Source organism: Phasianus colchicus, chromosome 4 (genome assembly GCF_987193195.1).
Source record: "Phasianus colchicus chromosome 4, bPhaCol1.hap1.1, whole genome shotgun sequence".
NCBI classification, from domain to species: domain Eukaryota; kingdom Metazoa; phylum Chordata; class Aves; order Galliformes; family Phasianidae; genus Phasianus; species Phasianus colchicus.
Window position 1 is genome coordinate 46,085,306 of NC_143439.1, and position 17,940 is coordinate 46,103,245.

The window sequence follows — 17,940 nt, forward strand, 5'->3', positions numbered from 1 at the left end:
GAAACACAACTGTAAAGGAGAGACTAACTGAAAAATAAATGTGAAAAGCAATAGTATATAAATCCATGTAAAAATATAGTACTCCTTAAAGTGCCAGTTCCTTACTTATTCTGTATAACGTCTTAACCAAGTAAACCTGATGTTTTCCAGAAAACAATTCAGACCCCAAATGCATAGATGGATCGAACACAACACTGATATCAGTGTTGTGATATTCAGATATTCAGTGACATTCAGTGATAATCACTGAAATGTTTCCAAGAATGTGCAAAATCAATGCACTGGTAAGTTGTACTTCATGCATATTTTAGGTTTGACTTAAATCAAGTAAAAACTAGTTAAGTAAAAGTTTTTAAAACACAGAAAAACTTGGCTATCAATCAGATTGAGAACACCTTCTTTGACAGTTTTTTTGTTAAATTTTGTTTCAGTGTCATCTTTCCTCGTTTTACAGTGTCAATTTTCAGAAGCAGAAGTTAAAGAAATATACTTGGATGGATTTTGAGGTTATTGGTTGTCTGCTTGTTGTGGAGGGTTCTTTTCATTTGGTTTGTTGAGTTTCCTCTTGTTTTTGCAGTATCAAAGGGACAGAGTGTTTCTTAATAAGATAACGTCAAGCATAAACAACATGAAATAATTTGGTGCCTAACTACCTTGAACGCAGATGAACACAATTGTTTCAGGACTGCTGGCATCAATGCACTATAGATGTTAGGGTGGCATATTGTCAGAGACTGAGCAGCATCCCAATATCCTGAAGCAATAAAACCCTATTTGGCATGCAAGGAAGGAGATTTGGATTTATTTATCTTACAAGGACTAATTACTATTCATTGGCAGTCTCCATGCAGGACAAAGCCCTCAGTACTTAAATTTCTTGCCTCTGCAAAAAATGATGCAGGCATTCCACAAGGACATGATTTTCAAGCATTTACATTTCCTCTCTGTGGCTAAGAATAAAGATTACTTTCCTGCAGCATTTTGACATTTTGATCTGAATTGAAGTATATAATAAAAATTCATTTCAGTGAATGTTCAAGTATTAACTGAAATTCAGTATCAGAGAGAAGTAAAGGTAAGAAGGTGCAAAAAGAGAGTGAAAAATGCAGTACTAAAGCAGATGCATATGTTTAGGGATATGGTTTAGTGAGAACTATTGGTGATAGGTGGATGGTTGGACTGGATGATCTTGTAGGTCTTTTCCAGCATTGGTGTTTCTGTGATTCTTGCCCTTTCCTGGGTGGAGAAAGTTGCAGGCCTCTAATGCATCTACTTCTCTTTGAAAAACAAACTTTGCTACCTGTATTTAGAAATTTACAGCCTTTGTATCACAGGAGTTAAATTATTTGTCCCCAAACACACAAAAAGTCCATGAAAAAGACAGAGCTCATCTTAACTTTCTAGACACCAGTCCCAATCCCCTATAGACATTCCATCTAGTAATAGCTTAGAGTAGATTTACATTGTACAGTACAATGTACAAAGTACTGTACAATGTACAGTAGGTGTACATTGTTTATAGAAAAAACTGGCTATGTAGGATGGCAAATTTCACTCTACATGCTTTGTTATCAGGATCTTATCAGTCCTTTGTCCAGATATCCCAGGTGATGAGGGAAAACAGAGATTATAAACCTTATTCAGACTCAGCTCCTAAAACTCAAGAGTCCCAAGAGTTTTAGGGGTTCTTTGTTCTGATTCAGACTCAGTTTTCCAGTCCTCTATGTCCTTCTTTCCAGTTCTTTACAGTCCTCTACTCACTTCCGCAGTTATTCTTCAGCCTCATTGTCACAGCTGAGGCAAGAAAAGCAACTCAGCTGTAATATTACTTTCTTTTGTCTCTCAAGAACCTTTTTCTTGGATTTCCTTATTGCCTTCTCTTTTATTTATAGAGTTTTAAATCATACAATGGCAGCTATTCATTCATTTTGGATGCAAATTATGGGTTATTTATGCTGTTGCTCATACTAATAGCAAACTGCTTGACCTATATTAGTATTCTTAATGCTCATTTTGGCAGCAGTGAAATTATTGTGTTTCTGAATGGGCAGGAATTTACCAGGTGCATTACAAATCTAGTTAGAATTTGAACAAAATACAGATGGGTCTTTTTGATGCCTGAGCTACTGGATTTGAAAGATATAGAATGACTGCTATCAATTTAATACACAGCACTGACACTTACAGTTTGGAAGTAGTTGTATGTGGCTCAGTTTTCACGTGATTTTAGTATACTGAGCAATACTGAAACACTGCAAAAACAGAACCATAAACAAGTGATTTTGAATGCTGCTTAAAACCAGTATCTAGTATACACGACAGAAATGAAGTCATTTCTGGTAAGCTGACATTTATGAGGAATTTTACTGTTCAAATATGCTACAGGAATAAATATGGTGTTTTGTCCGCTTATTAATTTATGTTCTCATTGTACCATCCACTAAGCCAGAAATAAACAATGAATGCTTGTTTTTAAAACTATTTGTTAGCAAACATTGGAGTTTCTGAATGAAAATTATAAACAAATCTTTGCCCAGAAAAGGTAAACAATTGACCAGAAAAGGTAAATAAATTGCTAAGATTAAACTAAAGTAGGTTTTCTATAATGTTTATGAAATCACACTTACTGTAGCTGCATTACTAGTCTTGCTTCATTTAGAAAACTGTGGTGATTATCAGAATAAAATTAGGTATGATGGATCATTACATCTCTTGCTGCTCTACATCCAAAAAAAGTTTCCTTCTTAGTGCTAGGGGTATAATTCTTCTATCTTCACAGGACCACTCCAACAGGAAAATATAAGAAATTCTTGATAGGAGTCAAATAACTTTTCACTACCAACTATTTAAATTTTTCTTATAGATAGAAGCTGTAAACATTCTTAATGTTAATTCAATGGAAACAAGGTACAAAGTAAGAAAAGAGCAATAATTTATGCTATTTTTGTTCTTAAAACTTAGGTGTCTTTTCCTATAGAGTACATAAACTTTGAGAGTGGATTTCCATATATGAATATGAGACTTCTTCTAAATTTTGAAGGACTTTTTATATAGACTGAAAAATTCTGTGGGAGAGGAAGTTCAGAATATACATGCTGGGCTGAACTATCTACCAGAAGTATTGTAAATATGACAGACTCCTTTGCTACTTCTGGTGCCCTGAGCTCCCAGTGAGACCATTTTCCTAGGAGCGTTGTCTTCCTTCTTTTCTTCTTACTCCCTGGGACTTCTTTCCATACGTACCAAATATTGCAGTTATCAGGAACAAACAAACAAAAACGCTCATCCCAATCCAACACATGAGTGCTGATTTCCACCCATCAGCATATTTTAGTGATCAGAGTGGGGTTAGTCTCGCTGAATTCCTCCTGCCATCAAGGAACAGAAAATATATGCAACACACTCCAGTTAGACCCTCCTATCCCAACTGCATGACAGGTAGGAAATGAGTCTTGTGTGTATATTCTGGGTGTAAGCACTGTGATAGTCTCTGTTCCAGATAGGGATCTTGAAAATTAACATTCATTAGTTTACTAATGCTAACTAATTATTTTACTGAAGCTACACTTTCACTTCCCTTACATGTCTGAATACCAGCATGATCTCCCAAAATGCATAACAAAATTTTGAGAGACTTTGAAGTTGTCAGCCGTTTGAAACTTACCCATGCAACTCACTTTCTGAAGACTTTCAGACATCTCTTTTGAAGCAAAATGTTGTTCTGCTCAGTATCATCACACAGGAGAAATCAACATTATTCTCTTTGGGTCACGCATGGAGCTTTTAGGCCATGACAGAGCAACCACTAGCATGAAAAGCACCTGAAATTAGAGGTAAAAAAAAGTGGTTAGAATGTAATCCTCAAAAGCCTCTGCACCTGAAGTATCCCCAGAACACTGAAAAATACAGTGCAGGAACTATACATGATTTTTGTCCGTCTGTAGCAGCCTGTGGAGGCCCAGCAGGATCCCCATGATCGCCACACATGGCAATAACGTTATGACACTAAATTTAGACCTTTTGGCTGAGCCCTTGTGTCTTCATTTGAGTGAGTATCTTAAGATCTTCTTAATCAATAAGAGATCTATTCAGACCTGTTCAGCTGAAGTTCAGAGTGCAGATCAAATGAAAAATATAGGTATGGTAAGAATCTCAAGACTAGACACAGTCGCCAAGTTTGCACATGTTACTAATGTGAGGTAGTCACTGAGATTTTTACACAGCTGTAATAAACACAAGTATCCCAGCTAGAAATTTGACTTGTTTTCTTCACTGTGCTACATATAGACTAAATTTAAATACTTGTGGAAGCATGTAATTTGTTGGGTATAAGTACAATTGTAGCCATCTCTACTACAGCATTATTAGTTTGGTTGTGTTACTGCACAGTTTGCTTTATACCATTTGTTAATTTATAATTGGAACACGCATCAGAAATTTTCAGTGCTTTTCTCCCCACATTATGGTATTTTGCCTAGTTTCTGTTTGGTTTTGTTGCAAGTAAATATTTTTGGTTTTTATGTGGCTTCCTTGTTCATTTCACTTTGTTTTTCTATTCTAAGCAGATTTTCAACCTCACTGATTAACCATCTGAATCACAGAACAGCCCTTCTAATCAACATTGTAGCCTTTATAATGTCCTCATAAAGGACACTGCAGCTAACAAATTTTGATTCTAGCCATTGGGAAGTTTTATCCATCTAGTCACTCTTTAGCTAGCAATATACCACTGCTGTGCTGCTTGCCCTTACTGATTACCTTTGCTTCCGCAAAGGAAATCTAGGTGAAAGTGCTAAGCCTCCTGTCAGAGATAACTGGACTCCACAGAGAGGAAGATGACAGAGGAAAAGCACAAGATCATCAGCTAGGAGGATAACTACTGTTCCCATAATACCCACAGCATCTTCTCCAAGGTGCAATATCTGACACCTGCATCTGTATGCATCTTCATCTTACAGAAGCAGCCACTTTTTAGCATGGGATGCCTTAAATCAGCATGCAATCAAGGACAAGTGAAATATAAAATTGTACTACAGAACTGAGTTCATTCCTTTCTTCTTATAATGCACACACTTGTGATGATTATGTTCATTTCTACAACAAGGAGCAACTCCTTACCACCTGAAATCAGCTAAACAATTAATTAAAAAATCTCTGAATATTTCACATTTTGTACGAAGTCTGGCAAAATATATATATATGCACATATACATTACACATACATTACACACTGCTTTCTCTCTCATTTGTAAGAAAGCCTTGTTTGCAAATAATTTTGTTTTCCTTTCTCAGTTTTTCAAAACTATAACACCTCTACATTTGAAGACTCGCTCCTTAGAATTCCAAATTTAAATATAATGAAGAAAATCTAACCCTTCATGTTTTTCTCTATCCACACCACACCAATTTTCAAGTCTAATATTAAAAGACCATTCCTTTCAGCAACACAAAAACATAATGTTTCTTAGCCTTCTCATTCCAGGAAACTCAGAGAAGTGATTTCAGCAAATTAAATCCAACAATAACACATCAAAAGATATTTGATTTGCCATCTTGATAAGTTTTAATTGATTAATAGCATCTTCTGTTTATTCTGTCAACAACTTTAACTATGATTTTAACTGAATACCAGCTAATTATTTTCTTAGCTATTTATTTGTCAAAATATATTGTTATTATAACAAAGTAGGATTCTATTCATTCCTATTTTATTTCTCAGTGAAAAAGCTAGTGTCTCTGATGGCTCTGACTGCATTCGCTTGGTACCTAAAGCTATTTGTCAGACTGGGTGGTGTTTCGTACTTAGCACCCCAGTTTCACAGTGCATATAGAAAAGAGACAGAGAGATAGACAGCTAACTCCACAGGGAAATTTGTCCTGTTCTAAAAAAGCTGGAATGATTTGCATTTCATAATTGCCTACTACTATCTGCTAATAGACTAATTTATCAGACTAAATTGGAGTACATATATAATGCTTGGCAGCTTTGATCATCTAAGAGGAATACAGCCCCAATAAAGCAATGTGAGTCAACTAAAAGAAATGATTAAGAGCTAGACTACTGTGTTATATTATACTTCTTCCTAAACCTGAAGAACAGCAAAGAGCAAATGCAGCCAGATTTCACTACCACTACTATTCAGCGGTGCTTTCTGTTTCCTAACTAGTTATTGGCTACCAGTTCAAACCTACTTGAAGAAATTCAGTGTAAGTAAGTTAAGCAAAATCAAGCTGTTTGAGAGTGAACATAAATTACTGGCATTCTTTGTCTTTGGATGATTAAGGGGAGAGATCAAAGTACTTATCCAAGGACCAAATTTAGACTCTGAGTTGGTGATGTATTACATCTGATTATCTGCACACAAGTCCCCAGTCTTCCTTGCTGTATACAGAGCTATACAGATGCCTGTTTAAAAGCCTTAACAAGTGTTTCAGCTAGTTTTAATTTTATGTAATTTTAATGTAATGTTCAAATGAATTTTTAATGTGCCATTAAAACCTGGGGTTCGTTAACCATTTACAATAACACATGACAGGAGTTCTGTCATCTCTGACCGATTTGTACTTAAGATCAATAAGAAATTTTCAGAACTTTGAGATAAGATAAACTGTGTGCTTTTGTAAACTAAGTCTCTTTAAAGATCTGGAAGAGCTGGCTCTGCTCTTTCAAAAAAAACTTATGGTTTTACATATACACTTCTTAGGAAGGATAATTTTAAAACTGAAAATCTACCAACCATATCAGCTAGACAGAAGTTCTTTTATACACAGTAAGAATAATGCTGCTGCCTGACTCAAATATCAGTCTTTGCTGTCCTTGCTGTTCATAGTTTACCCCATTCCTTTGCTGGAAAGGAAAGAATGTGACCAACAGATTTTTCTGTTTATAAAGAAAAGGTATATGCAGAAGTTTCACTTTCTTTGGTCATTGTTGTTCAAAGCAGCTTAGTGAGAAAGATGTCACCTGTAAAGCTACATAAAAATGCAAGAGCAATTTCAATCTAGACAGTTATGTTCATTAAGTACAAAACCAACAGTGATAGACAACAAGAAAACTGTGTGAGTTTTCATCTTTTATCAATTTCCCACAATTCCCTAGGAGTTTTCTAGGAGTTTTCAGTGGTGTTTCTAGAAACAGGAGCAATTTCAGTTGTAGGTAAAAACACAGTCGGTTTAGACTCGGACAGCTCTGTTCTAGCTTCCCCTCTCACTCCTGGTTTCTCAGGGACAACCTCGTTCTATGGTCTCAGGCTGCTTTCTTCAACCCCTGCCTCCTACCATCACAAATGCACGAAGTTGCATTTTCAGGATCGCTTACTGCTGTTGAGATATATTTATTTTTGTCTTCCCTGCCTGTAAATGCATTTGCAGTTCCCTAATGGCTCTGATATCTTTGTTAATCATCTTCAGCAGAATTTCAGCACAAGGGTCTTAATTTATCTTCCAAAGATTCACATTCACAGATATACCACGGTCAACACTTGAGTTAGTTCAGATAAATCCTAGTCTAGATAATTTTGCACTAATCTTCAGATGGCTTTATAGACATAGCCACAATGGTTTCTTTCCAGCTCTCAGTGGCCAAGGAGAGCACTGAAAATTAGCTTCGCTGAATATGAGGCTGAAGTTTTGAAACAAAGGGACTAAGGTACAATTCCAGGAATTGTACATGGATAAAGAGCCAAATAGTTCAGACTTTGTGAAGTAACTCCTTTAGAAAGGTAAATGTTTCTCTGAAATATAACTCAAGTATCCATAATAGTTAGCTGAAGACAAGATATATGTGCTACAAATACCGTCCTTATGTGCTTAAATCTTACCATATGGATGAGCTTTGGCAGAGGCCACGCTGTTAATGCCAACAGACAGATGAATGTCTGAAGGAGCGGGACTTTCAGTGACGAGTACTGCAACACCTACATCTGCCTCGAGGAAGCGATCCATCTGTATTCTTAGCCAAAGTCAATTTGTTAAGGGACATTGCCTTCTGTCTTGATTTCATACCAGTCTTTGCAAGAGGATTAGTCTAAATTTCCTGTCTTTCCCAGTTATATAAGCTTCCTCTGACTTAAAGCTTACTTCAGCTTCTTAGATAAAGATACATCTTTCTATAATTTATATCCAGAAATCAATTCTACATTCCAGACTCATTTAGTCGTTTCTGTAAAAGTATTTGAAAGGGATAATAAGATTAAAATATTTTCAATAAAATAGAAAGCATTAATTATCTGACTTATTTTATGCTAGAAATTAGGCATATAATTACAATGGAAAATTATCTAACAGTGTACCTGACTCATTCTCCATTATGTTATCAAAGTTAGAAACAACCTTACTAAGTGTCCAGGGAATAAGAAATGCTAATTATATTGTCTGACTTTGAGTGCTCTGGTAGTACTTTACAAAAATAAATAGCTATTGTATGTCGCCTATTTAATGTAACTGGGCTGCATGAAAAGAAGTCTAGAAAAACTCTTATGTAGAGTTTTCTATTTAAAGAATCTTTCTAAATTCAGCAAAGAATAATCTTTTTAAAAATGTGTTTGATTGTTTTTCAGGCTTGTCTGATTGATTTGGCATGCAAGAGAGTAATCTAATTGTTACCACTGTGATGAAGTTGTTTTGAACAGAATCCAACATTCTTAATAAATCCTCTTGCTTTTTTGGTTTGTTTTTCTTAATTTCCAACAGATTTTAACTTAAATATGTAATTCATTGCAGAAGAATTGAAAACCTTTAGATTTTTTATGAGACTATCCTGGAATGGGTGGGCTAATGGAACTCTGTGATTTATTTTCCTTAAACAAAAGAAAAAATCATATCTTATTCATTATCTGTCACTCAAGCCAGAATTTTCTTTGCTTAGTCTCAACCAAAGCAGATAGAATTCCTAATCTGACTAATTTTTCTTTATAACTTACCTACTGCATACACAACATTCTTCATACAAGAGAAGCAGTGAGGAAAATTTTAATAGGAATACACTATGTTTTTGTATACCAGCAATGAGAACAGCCTCTTTTAGAGACATTCAAAAACTTCTTGATAACAAGTATGACGTTTACTAAATAAATGCAGCAGCTGCTTCTGAAACGGAGGGGCAGAGACTCAAAGGCTATGTCCCTGATGTCCTTTGAATATGAGTTAGAGAGCAAGGAGGTAAAGAAGGCTATAAATTTAGCAGGAAAAGAGGAGGACTCAGTATCTATGCCATATCTCAGGTATGAGATTCCTGTTTCTTGGCAACTGATGATCTGTGGAATCTTGCAACAGTGAAGACTACAGGTCAATTCTTATATGAAAATATGTCACACCAAGAAAGAAGGAGGTCAGTTTGGCTCAGATCTAAGATTTTTTTGAATCTTAATGTTCTTGGTGGTATTTCAAAGACATTTTACAATATTTCATCCTCTTCTCTGTGCAATACTTCGATGTTAAGAAATCCTATGGCTCCCTTTGGAAGTTGGCTGAAAATTACTAATGGGTTCTTATATATATATAATTTTTTTTTTTTTTTTTTTTTTTACAACATGCCCTAGAGGTTTAGTGAAAGTCCTGAAGGAAACTTTGGCAGTGCTCAAGCTAAGTAGCAAGAAGAACACGTAACAGCTATGTGTTAGATCTTCAGCGATCATTTGTACTTTTCCAGACTCTGAAAATGTAAGGAAACTCAAGAACAATGTTGTTACCATACCTTCTAATGCCATTGATTTTGGTAGCTAGATCCATGAGAAGAAAAGGTCTCCCACACAATCATTACACAGAAGACAGTTTTACTTTCTCAAACTTAATATGCTGTGCTTAAAAAGAACAAAATTTATGTTTTATCCTGTTCCACAAACAACATAACCAGCAAACAATTTTTCCTAGTTGCTTTAGTATTATTGCCTCTTTAATCACCTTTTATTCCTTACCTATGTAGGGAAGTGCCTGAGTGCTTTCAGGAATTCAGGATATGGGAAAGATGTGCATGAGTGACATACAAAGTCAGAGCTGTCAGTCACTGTGCAATCTTCCATTGTATTTCCCAGCATGCTCCCTGACTGGGCCACAGTGCTACTTCAAGCCTGCTCTGTGTGTCACATTTTAAACTAAAACACAAAGAACAGAAAAAAATAGATTGCCATTTCCTTTCTCTCTGGAGAACCACAATTTTGGCCCTGTCCCTCTCTCATCTTCCAGTCTGTCACTGTCCAAAACCATGTAGGCATGCTTATGAAGACCAGCTCTAGCAATAAGCTAAGCTGAAGCCAGGCTGCTTTTGTTCAAAAGCATCTTTGTGTCTCTATGCTGCATCTCCCAGTTTATCTGTCTTTGAATAGGTTTTTGAAAAGCATAGAACCACACCTCACTGCTCAGCCACTGTTCCAAGTGGAAAGCGTCTGCTCTCCTGCAGATGAGCTGTGCTTTGAAGAACAGCAGACTCCTGTGACAGGCATCTTAGCTAAAGCACTTGCACAGATATACAGAAAGCCAATCTGCCAGTGAATAACAGATTCAACTGTAATGCATCGTGCCACCTTGACTACCTACTGTCTAGTTTCTGACGTATATGTTCTTTACTAAAAAAAAAAAAAAAAAAAAATTGGCCTCAAGCTACCTTATAGGATTCAGGGATTTCAGGGATTGTATCTAGACTTACTCATATACATACAGTAGACTCTTATGACCTCTCTCAGAAATGTGCATATCACAGAGTACTGCTTCCTCCCACTGATCCAAGAAAAGACGTTCCTTATAGTTTAAAATATAAGTGGCTCACAGACCAGAAGCAAGGTGTGTTTATGGCTATTTCTATGCTTCTGAGTTAAAAGTGAATGGCTACACCTTGAAGAAGAGGAAACACTTTAGCTACAGTAGGTGAAGGGCTGTAGCCTTAACCCTAGTTGTAGTTGAGTTCCGTTGCCCTTGCCACCCCCTCCCCAAATTGCAGTTAGTCCCCTCCTCGCTGCCACAAATCCCCGTGCACCCACAACACCCACCAGCAAGCACCCAGCAACCTGTGTGACCGCCACCTGACTTGACAGGGAGCAGCGTGCTGAGCTCGGCTGTTGCTTTGCCAGAGGCTGCTGAGCCCTGACCCTACAGGGGTCCTTGTAATCGGAGCTGCTGAGCACAAGAGGCTCAGTCAAAAAGAGGAAATTCGCAAACTGAAATGAAATACTATTTCAGGCTTCAGAATGCCTTCATTCAGAAGTGGACAGAAGGCATCAACTTCCTTCCCATTACTTCTCTGACACATTAATCTGTGCAGTCCTAAACTCTGGATTGAAAGCCACATTTAGAGATAAGGGGAAAACGGTACATTCCAAAGTCAAAATACATCAACAGATGCTTCGCTGCTTTTGTATTTGAAAGTATTTAAGAAATAAAATTAAACTTTGAAAGTCTAGATTTACTCTCTGTTCCTCTTCAAAAACCCGTGAATTCATAACTACCAACGCTGAAGAAATAACTACCAACTTTAAAGAAATAAAGCTTTCTAACTGCTGAATAATAATCACTGTTCCAGTGAAGCAAATGATGTGCATAAAGATTTTCATGTCTGTACATTTTGCAGACTTCCAGTTTACTGAGACAGCATATTGAAGAAGTATCTCCTTTAAAGGAGTTAAAATCTTTGTTAAGCAGCTGTGTGAATGGTTATTCACATGATTAGCAGACTATTCCTCCATGACTTTATCTTCAGTGTTCTGGAAAACATAAATGATATTACAAGAAGATAGTAGAAGTATTATAAAAATGAGTAATGAGACCAAGAGCTGCAGGTGATATTTGCTAAGAAACATTTTAATATATTTCTAAGGGCTGCATGATGATTACTGCTGCTTGCACAGGGGAAAAGGTGAGTCTTGCACAATAACTATAAGTATCTCAAAGTTACTAGCAATTCTCCCACACAAGTTTTGAAAATACCCAGTATTCTACTCAGTTATATAAAATTTCAATTTAGATGGCAATACTTAAGAGATTTCAAGGTAAGAGGGAGTTTCCAATGTCTACTTACAGGCCTGAAAAATGTTTTGTCTTAGCCATGATGCCTAATTTCAGGGCTCAGTGCTGTTATTATCAACAAAACTGTATATTGCATCTACTTTAATAAAAACAGATAAACATTTTGAAATGGAAGTATTCAAGCACCTCAAAATTATCTGGGGGCTTTGATCTCATTATATCCTCACCGTTACCTTAGGTCTCCAAATACTCAGAAGTAAAGACTAATACCTCATATCCTCATATTCCTGTAAATTGCTGTTGTGTGTATAGCACCTGAATCTCTACCTATCTCACTGTAAACCAGAGGGAACTGCACTGAGACCAGTGGGGCTAGAATAAGAATAAGAATAAGAATTTCCACAACTGTAAGGTTAAGTAAGGATTTAATTCTGGGGAAAAAAAGAAAAAAATAAAATAAAAAAAAATCTATATCTGCTGCTCCCCAGGTATTTTGCCTTTGTCAAATTACCTGATAAAATTTGCACAAATATATTTTTTGAATGGTAGATGAATAAATGCTGCTATTTATGAGCTACTATCAACTTAAAATGCCATGAAATCCAAAAGAAGAAAATGTCAAAAGGCACCCAGTGTACAGCAATTTCTATACTGAAGCTGACAGAAAGCAAACTTTTCAGTTCTTCTACTAGTGAATTATTCGGTTATTTTTATTGATGTACCTAAGAATTTTTGATAATTGTTACAAATACTTGAAATCCTCAAGGTGTCTCTGTTTTTATTTTTTATATGTGATAATATTGATATATCTGTAAATACAGTAATTACAGAATCACCAAGGTTGGAAAAGACCCCAAGATCATCCAGTCCAACCGTTCACCTACCACCAATATTTCCCCACTAGCTGATGTCCCTCAGTACAACATTTAAATGATTCTTGAACACCTCCACGGTTAGTGACTCAACCACCTCCCTGGGCAACACATTCCAGTGCCTTACCACTTTTTCAGAGAATAAATTTATCCTACTATCCAACCTGAATCTCTCCGGTGCAAATTGAGGCCATTCCCTCTAGGCCTACTACTAGGTTTGCAGGAGAAGAGGCTGCCATCCACCTTGTCACAATGTCCTTCCAGGTAGTCATAGACAGCAGTAAGGTCTCCCCTGAGCCTCCTCTTCCCCGGAATGAACAATCCAGTTCCCTCAGCCACTCCCTCACCAGCTTTGTTGCCCTCCTCTGGACATGCTCCAGAGCCTCAATGTCTTTCTCATAGTGAAAGGTAATCATCAAGTAGAACTCAGAATAACATACAGTTTTTGCAAACAGCTTATAAGAATGAGCTAACAGGAGTGATAATCCAGCATTCTTTCATTCTGGCTGAGGAAGGCTCCTTCCTCCTTAAACAGTGAGGCTCTTAGTGACTGTGCCTAATTATATTTATTTTCTTCTGATAGGCTTCACTTTACATTCACTTAAATAAACTTAAATACAGGCGAATTAAAGAATAAATTAAAAATTTTCTTGATCTTATTAAAAAATAAGATCAAGCAAATCGTAATGAAAAAAACCCTTCTAACTTTACTGTTCTACTGGAAAATTCTGCTGGTCAAAAAATTCCCGAAACTATCCTTTTCCATCATGAAACTACTTTCATGTCACAAATCATGTGGGATGACTACCAAACAGAAAGCTGCTTTATATATTCAAGATTCTACATATCTTCTAATTATTTAACATAGCTTTTCATGAGAAATGCACATGCTGCCAAGAAGAGTTTAATTTCTCCTTTTTAGTTTAGATCATGTCATACCTGAGTTGAGGAGATAATTTGGGCTTCCAAATGCTTGTACCAGCAGCTCATTTTATATTTTGAAATCATTCTGTCAATTCCTGTCCATTGCAGATTTTTGAGGTGCCCTAGATGCCTGTGGAAAATCTTACATTCAGTATTAAATTTTCTGTAAATAATGGATGAGTTCCTGCCTGCATTGGAGTAAACTGTGATTTGATTTTAAAGGACACTGACTTTAGCCCAACATGCAGGGCATGGCAAGTAAAATCATAGTAATTCCTCTCTAATATAATTATACACCTTAGAGAATGCTTACACTCAAAATCAGTTTGGCCTTTGACTTATATGCTTTTATATATCAATTTATCATTTAAAATATTCAAAGATCACAAATAACATATTCTGAACATTCAACTATTTTTTTCTGTTCTGCAGCAGCTTGTAAGAAGTGAGAAAGAGATACCTCAAATTACTGCAGGCATGACAATCAAAAAAGAGAAGACCAAATAAATATCACATTTACATACCTTAGAGTGAATTCAAAACAAAGATGAAATTATGCCTGATTGTGTCTATCTAACATTATGAAAAGGTGATTAAAAACATAGGGGACTTGACTTTGGCATTGAAATTGCAAGACATGTTAAGCATTTAAGAACCATAACAGTTGAAGAAATAATTAAGATACAAATGTTGAAAGTAAGGAGCTGAAAAACTGGAGAGACGGAGAGATTTAGCTAATATCCTTTTGACATCAGAACATCATGGGCATTTTGTTGTAGTATCACAAGTCAAGTGTGAGAGTGTGTTCAAGTGTGAGAACTGATGATATCTGCATTAGCTGAGAATGTACCAGCAACTAGGATTAGATTGTTTCACACAAAGTACAGTGTGTAACACCATTTATCATATGATTGTCTCTTCTCAACTTAAAAGCACCCCAGCAAGAAAGAGACAAGCTCAATTTTAAAACAAAATCCACTGCAAACCACCTTTAAGTCCATCATGAACTCTTGCTGGACTTTCATGTAATCTTAGTTCTCCTATCACCTCTCCTAAATAATTTCTCTCCATTCTGGAAGAACAAGGACAAACAGATGCTTGTATATTCAGCAATGATTTTTCTTTAAGCTTTATTATGGGAAGACTCTGAAATTGATGGTTTTTAATTTGATTTAGAGAGTAACAGATGTAAAACTCCTTATGTCTTCAAAAAATCTTCTGGGTTTGCAGCTCTTGTGTAAGAGACCACACAAAATGTACATTCGACAGAGTACATGCTTGTTGTTATGCAATGCTTGTTGTTATGCCCTGGGACTAATATGGTGACACTCTGCTTGGGTGGTTGAGGTAAAATAACACATCTGTCCAGGTCCACTAGTGGTAATGCTCTCAGATTCTTTTCACTGTAAAGGAATGCTGTATAGTAATCACATAACACTGTGGGCTCCAGTCCATCTTTCATTTTTTTTCCACCTTTCAGGATATGGAAGCATCCTGTATTCAAAAAGGAAATAATTTAGTCCTAAGTTCTATTTTATCCAACCAACCAAATGACATCATTATAGTAGTTTCATTGCATATCTAATTTACCCATATCTATCTATTCTTCTGAAGTTCGCAATTTAGCTGCTGAAACAAGCTTCATCTTGAATGGGATATTTCTAGGCAAAAAATCTCAACTAGAGGAGAACGTTTTAATACCCAGAATCACAAACTTATCCTTTTTCATTTAGGAATAATCATCATCATTACGTTGGCTTAAAAATCACAAGCAGAAAAACCATGAAACAATGAAAAATATAAATCTGATGTTTTCTTACTTATTTTAATGTTTTTGAAACTATAGATCCACCTCAGAAGAATTTTGAGTAACTGTATAAGGCTTAATGCCAAATTTCATAACCTGCCAAGATATGGCAATTTTAATGAAAATTGTTATCAATTTTTAAGTGGGAAAATTTAGTTACTCAGGCTTTGAGATTTTGAAGGTAAAACAAATATTTTACACTATACAGTACAATTATGATAAATAAACACAACCATACTTTCCTATTTTTAATAAAAGATATTAACTCACCCTGGACTTGCCTCTCTTCAGCATCCTGTCAGACAGCTTTCATCCTCCCTGAGTGAATGGATCCTTACAGTTTTTCATCTGAAGCATGAAAATCTTCAGAAATCTTTTGTGACAGTGTTTAAACATCACTAGAAATAATCTGATCTTACTCTTGTATCCATCACAGGCTAAATAATTCTATCTTTCTAAGAAGCTCATTTTCTTGTGTTTCACAAAACTCACACTTCATAAAGCATTCAGCTCTTGTTCCAACAGTTAATTAACCACACTGTAAAAAATAAAAATGTGCTTTTACATCTGATTGCAGTTTTGCTTACTTTTCATTCCCAAATGTTTTTTGGATGCTGTTTTGTTAGGCTGAAAGAGCATAACTAACTGATGATGTTTTCCTGGCAGTAATATGCCATAATCAAGTCACCTTTCCATTATCTTAAGTTCTTTAATTACTCCATCATAAGGCATTTTCTCTAATTTTCAAATAACTTTTGTAGATTTTCCGTGGGGCTTCACTATTTTTTTCCACGGAAACACAGTAATTCCGTTATCAGTTTATAATTGTTTTGCCTGACAGGCAGACTTATTGACTTTTTCTACATGAATTTTCTCAGCTACTGCATGAATCTCTGACTGAGCAACTGTTATGAACTACTCTGAAATAATAAAAATTTGTTGCAAATAAACAAAACAATATATGTGCAACTGCTCAAATCCAAAGGGATATTAAGATAACATAACTGAGTAACATTAAGTTGGTGGAAGTTAGGCTGGACATAAGTTCTTCATTATGAATACTCTTCAGGAAGAAGCAGTCATGACCAAGAGTGCTTACACAGAATTCAAATCCCTCTTTCCTTTGTGGAAAGTAATAAATGCCACATACAGAAGCCAGATCAACTCACTATTCCTACTCACTAGTTTAACACTCCAAAACTACCAGTAGTCCTTTTGTACAGTATCAGAATTAAGGCATACATTGTATTGCTTTTCTACTACATCTTTTTAGGAGTTGCTATTTCTCACACTGCCATGGTCTAGAAAATGCCTGTACTGTTTTTACCCATACATATGATCTTGCATTTTGTGATTTAAAACATTTATTTCTCTTGAATAGCCTTCTTGAGAAAATAATTCAGATGGGTGTATATTAATTATTGTGATATCCGCTAGCTTCATCAGAATTAATTTGCACAACATTTATGATAATATTGAGCAGTCACAACATAACAGGAACAAAACTACTCATGACTGCTGCTAGAGGTAGCTGAATCCAGTGAGATTCATGATTCGGGTGATTTCTCCTAGACCAGCCCCACAGCCTCACTTGGCCAACAGTTCCTCTCCAGCCTCACTTGATCACTGTTCATTCAATCTTTGCCCTAAACAACCCTTAGGAAGTTCCACATAATCCTACAATCATTTTAAAACATAAGTAGTCTAAAAATTCTCTCTCCCTCCTTCCCACAGCAAGTCACTTTTAGGCAATTGCTCTGTTCACATTATGTTGCTTTTGAGGAAGAGAATTTCTTCCTAAAAAACCATCTCCTTCAACAGTCTTTAGGTAGTAGCTGATGCAGGTTGTTCCATTGCCACCATCCAGCTCAGCAGGGATCCTCCACCTGCCATTGCTTCTGTTATCCTCCCCAGGATTTCCTATTGAACAGATAACCTGAAAACTCTTATTTATAGATGATCATTACCACAATTACTATTGCATTTTGGGCTATATGTCATGAAATTTCTTTTTCCAGTTTACCCCAATTTAGTCCTCCCAGGTTACAGATTTCCTGTCAAACTGGTCCCATCAGAAAAACACAGCAATAACTGGAACTTACATAAATAAATAAGATGCTTCTCAGTCCTATGGAATGTATTTCAGTCTTTTCTACCAATTTATGAATTGTCACAGCTGAGAATGTCTTGATTTACAAGTCACAGTGGATCCATTTTGGTCCAACATATCAGGCTGAAAAGAAGTATGAAATTATATGAAATCATATGCTGACAATGAAACCCAAAACTCTTCTATTTTGAACAAAAATTGCATCAAGATAGGCTAATAAGGTTGGGTAAAGTAGCTTTGAAGATGTATTCTGAGAGGTATTTTTAAAATAT

The 17,940-nt window shown here is 36.0% G+C and overlaps 1 protein-coding gene across 14 annotated transcripts in view; it reads right to left on the bottom strand.

Moving 5' to 3' along the window:
* Positions 1–17,940, bottom strand: part of TRMT9B (tRNA methyltransferase 9B (putative)) — a 106,434-nt gene that overhangs the window by 21,358 nt on the left and 67,136 nt on the right. For 7 of the 14 annotated variants that reach the window (XR_016466170.1, XR_016466169.1, XR_016466167.1 and 4 more), the window contains 3 exons: positions 17,661–17,791; positions 15,829–15,906; positions 14,867–15,245 (listed from right to left, as the gene is read on the bottom strand). The gene's annotated coding sequence lies outside the window, so the exon portion shown is untranslated. Of the gene's footprint in view, positions 1–2,185; positions 2,303–3,664; positions 3,822–14,866; positions 15,246–15,828; positions 16,097–17,660; positions 17,792–17,940 lie in introns of those variants that run through there. The other 7 variants (XM_090139413.1, XM_090139414.1, XM_090139415.1 and 4 more) reach the window with 3 other exon arrangements.